Source organism: Etheostoma cragini, chromosome 18 (genome assembly GCF_013103735.1).
Source record: "Etheostoma cragini isolate CJK2018 chromosome 18, CSU_Ecrag_1.0, whole genome shotgun sequence".
NCBI classification, from domain to species: Eukaryota; Metazoa; Chordata; class Actinopteri; order Perciformes; family Percidae; genus Etheostoma; species Etheostoma cragini.
This window is the reverse complement of record NC_048424.1, coordinates 2,194,179-2,198,533: the sequence shown is the minus strand read 5'-3', so window position 1 is coordinate 2,198,533 and position 4,355 is coordinate 2,194,179. Positions and strand designations below refer to the sequence as shown.

General features: G+C 39.9%; 1 protein-coding gene, 1 long non-coding RNA gene and 1 pseudogene across 2 annotated transcripts in view; 1 reads left to right on the top strand and 2 right to left on the bottom strand.

Moving 5' to 3' along the window:
• LOC117961035 (cytochrome P450 2K1-like) overlaps positions 1-4,355 on the bottom strand; it is a 30,130-nt gene that overhangs the window by 1,473 nt on the left and 24,302 nt on the right. The window lies entirely within an intron of this gene.
• Positions 564-4,355, top strand: part of LOC117961054 — a 7,186-nt gene continuing 3,394 nt past the window's right edge. Inside the window, exon 1 of the long non-coding RNA XR_004660295.1 lies at positions 564-647. This is a non-coding gene — a long non-coding RNA (uncharacterized LOC117961054). The remainder of the gene's footprint in view (positions 648-4,355) is intronic.
• Positions 879-4,355, bottom strand: part of LOC117961049 — a 4,338-nt pseudogene continuing 861 nt past the window's right edge.

The window sequence follows — 4,355 nt, the reverse complement described above, 5'->3', positions numbered from 1 at the left end:
ACGTAATTATTAGAGCAATTTGTACAAGCTTTAAAGCGTTAAGCTTTACATTGATGTAAAACATTAACGGTGATAACATATGTACGGCACACACTAAAGATACTTACATTTAAATCATCATTTCACCGTCAGCGATGCTGCTCGAACTCCCGCTGAGGTCCGCTATTTTTTTTTTTAACGAGACGGCGAAGGCCCGCGCATAGGATTGTGGGTGATTTGGGACCGCGAAGGATACACATATGCATCCTTCTCTGTCTATGGGAAAGTTTCTGAATGAAGGACTTAGTCCTTGGAGGAATTCGGAGGATTCTTGACATTGGAACGGTCCTTCGACGGACGTTGATGATGTTGATGACGTGGCATCCTCGAAACTCAGGCTTTCAAGGATCCTTCCTTGACATTGGGAAACACCCACAGTATCACATGAAACTCCATCTTTTCAGGCTTCCAGTAATACGTAAGTGTCTTAACTACCAGCTTACTGAGCCAATCAGCTGCTGGTGTGGAGCTACTGGCCGCTACGGACTGTGGTTTAGATGTAAGTGACGCCTTAGACTGTTTGTCAAAACACAATGGCAGATGTTCTAGACAGATGGTGTATCCAATCACCTGCCAGGTATTTTTTTAAGTGCCTGCCCTTTTCCAAAGTTTCCAATGATGGTTTCTTAGATGGTTCTGTGTAATGAATCATCTGGTGCATCATCAGGTTGCTAATCTGCAAAACGTTGTTGAATTGAAAGTTCAGTTAATTGCGTCATTAAAATTAAACACTTTTAAGAAATGTAACATTTTTTGCTGTTGCACTACATGGCATATAATGCTGAACAAATGAGATTCTACTCTCTTGAAGTAGGTCAAAGGCAAAAGAATGTGCGAAGCAGCATTTTCAAGCCCTACTGCTCAAATACAGGAACAGCACGCAGTTTATGGGGTGAAGGGCTGAGGATAAATCCCACATGTGGAGTCAGATCCAGTTCATCCTCTGAAACTCCAGGAGGAGGAGTGAAACGGAAGTGCTGCAGGAGGGTGGTGAAGAAGATGAAGAGCTCCATCCTGGCAAGACTCTCTCCGACACAAATCCTTCGACCTGTTAGAGAGAGAGAACGAAGGAAAATGTTCATCTCATCTGCGAGTGAATGAACAAGTGATGGTTAAATGACTTTCACTTGTTCATTTACTTACATATGTGAATTAAATAAATTCACCAACCTGCAGAAAAAGGCATGAAGGCGTCCCGCTTGAATAATTTCCCGTCTTTGTCCAGGAAGTGAGCAGGATAAAAGCTGTGTGGCCTCTCCCACTCACTCTCATCATGTAGGACGGATGTTAAGAGAGGATATACCGTTGTCCCCTGTGGACCATACCAAATTTAGAAAGTGTCCTACTTGCTAAGAAAGGAATACTTCACCTAACACAGAAAGTAATGGTTTAGCAACTGTTGCAAATGATACATCTGATTATTGTTTAAGCCGTAAGCACTGGAGTTGGGGCAGGGGACCCCCATACAATTGTGTTTTTTTTTTTAGCGATGTAAGCTAGTTTGGCTTGTTGAAGGTTTGCCGTCATGATGCTGTAGTCTACCTGAAGAATGGCAATTGACAAAAGGCGGAGCGGTAACTTTGTTCTACAGCAGCCACACTGGCTGGCCACAAGGCTGCCAGAAGATGTGTCTATGAAGATGTGTGTATTCCTGAGCACAGGCAGTGGCTGATGCTGACTCAAAATGGCATAGATCCACCTTAAAAACCATGGGTTTTGGACAATTTCATTGTCCATCACAACGTTTTTCTGTAGACATTGTCCACTGCTAATTTAGGGGACATGGCCCAACCCTAGAGCACCTCAGGGAGACTTCAGACCAGGCAGACATGTGGTTTTAGCTGAGGTAGCTGCTGGTGAAGCGATAAAGAGGTGGTTAAATATCCATTGTGAAACTGTAATTGTGAAACTGTAATTGCATTTGTGGTTGTTGTGATTGTATTTTTTTGCTACAGAGCATTCTGTAAAATGTCAGTCCAAGGTGCTTTATAAAACTTATTGTTAAATTATTGTAAACTAGGTGTTTTATTCAGTCTTGCCTTCTTAATGAAGTGACCCTGGAAGGTGATGTCTTGGCTCGTTTTGTGAGGTACTGCTATCGGGAGGATGCTGGCCAGTCTCTGTGTCTCATGGATGACAGCGTCGGTAAAGGGCATGTTCTTCCGGTCCTCAACCTGCACTCGACGATTTCCTATCTTCCTGCTCAGCTCCTCCTGGACCTGGTCTGAGAGGGGAGACGTTTTTGTTTTCATGAAGAAGATTCAGTCATTACTAAGTGGTAAATTGATAGTATTTAAACTTTTGTTTGCTACTTTCAAATCTTGCTAGCTTGTCAACATTTCCAACCCTGCCTTTAAGTTTCTTACCTTGTATTTTTGGATTCTTGGCCATAAACAGAAGTCCCCATCTCAGAGTAGTTGCTGTTGTGTCAGTGCCAGCCCCGAAAAGATGAAGAACTGTGTGCATAAGGTTGCATTTGTGGAAGTAACTGTTGGCAATCCCAGATTCCTGCAGATAAAGATAAACTGGAGCAGTTACAGACAAATCTGATCCAAAACCTTTGAGGTAGTAGTGGCAGTAGTGATGGTGGTGTGGGTTGTTCTTCATTCCTTCACCCTGTTGGCTAGGGGTGTGAATCTTCATTGGTGTCAAAATTTGATTACAATTACTCTATCAACGAGTCAAGTTGATTCAATATAGGGCTGCACAACATTAGGAACATATCTTCTTGCGATTATTTTTGACTGATATTGCGATATGATTCACAATACTGGAGGGAATGATCATTTTTGTATCATTCTCATTTCCATTGAAAAATATTTAAAAGAAAGATTGTGATTTTTTTTTTTTTTTAATGTTTTTTGAGGATCAAAGATTTTCTTCTTTAGTGTACAGGATATGATTTGTGCACCGGGATGTCTCTGCAGCACCACATTAGTTTATTTTAGAATGGTTTGACACAAATTTTGCCTTTAACAAATATTGCGCCCCCCTGCAATTTTGATATTGCAATAGTTTATATTGCAATTTCGATAAAATAGCGATTTAATGGTGCAGCCCTGATTTGATATCGCGATGTTTCACCTCCTCAATGTTTTTCACCTCCTCATTATTAATGTGTCCACAGGCTTATCCCAAAAACAAATGCCCATTGCTCCACATATTCCCAATCCTCCTGCAGTAAAAAACTATTTGTGGCCTGCAATCAGTGAATAAAGTACAGCTCTACAGACTTCACTGTCAGTGAGTATTAAGTGACATTTCATTAAGATATCTTGAGGTGAGAGGTAAAGGTTAAAATGTAGGCTATTTTTGGAGCATTTTTAACCCCCTTGCTGACAAGCTAGCTAAATAGAGTTGGTACAAATGAATTTTTTAGGTCTTCCAGAAATGTAAAATACAGAAATGGATTGATTCTGAATTGATATTGAATAGTTCAATAGACAATTGATTTTCTTTGATCCAGCACTATTCATATAGCAAATTTAACACCAACACGAGTTGACCAAAGTCTTTAAAATAACTAAAATACCATAACATTGTAATGGCAAAAAAGTGGTAGAGGTAATAATACTATTCCATGTTCAAATAGAGAAGTAACGGAACAGATAGAAAATACAGAATAAAACACAGAATTAAAAGTTAAGTGAGGTATGAATATCTTATTTGTTAATGGCAAGTCTAATAGGTGATGATAAGCTTTCCAACCTCCAGATTTTGCTTTCGGACCAGAAAGGCGTCCACAAAGCCTCTGCACATCTCTGGATTGAGGGTCTCTTTCAAACGACTGAACAGCTTTAAGTTCTGTGTCCTGTTGACGGCAAAAATCTTCTCCATTTCCCTTTTCCCACCAAACCATTTACCGATCCATGGAAACATGTTATACAGCTGTTAACAAAAATATACATTCATCAGTATGTACCAAAAGTATTCAAGATACAAGTGAAGAATCCCATAATTTGTTCAATTCAACTCATTTGTATTATTTATCTGAAACTCACAATGCTTAAAAAAAGTCTAAGCTGAATGAACAGGAAAAGTCACCTGTACAGACGGGGAGCCCCCAAGTTGAACGTTTCTGTTTGTTCGATCTACCAGGGATGTAAACTCTGGATCATCATATTCAAATCTGCTGCCATAAACAATGGAGCAGATAATATTAGAGACCGCATAGTTTACTGGTTGGGTCGTATCAAAAGCTTCACCTGTAACAAGGAAAACAGGAAAAAATCAAAAGTACGAGTGTTGGAAATATGTCACGTGCCATTTTGTGATAATTGAACAAAGCCTCTCATCAAGTGGGTATTATAAATTAG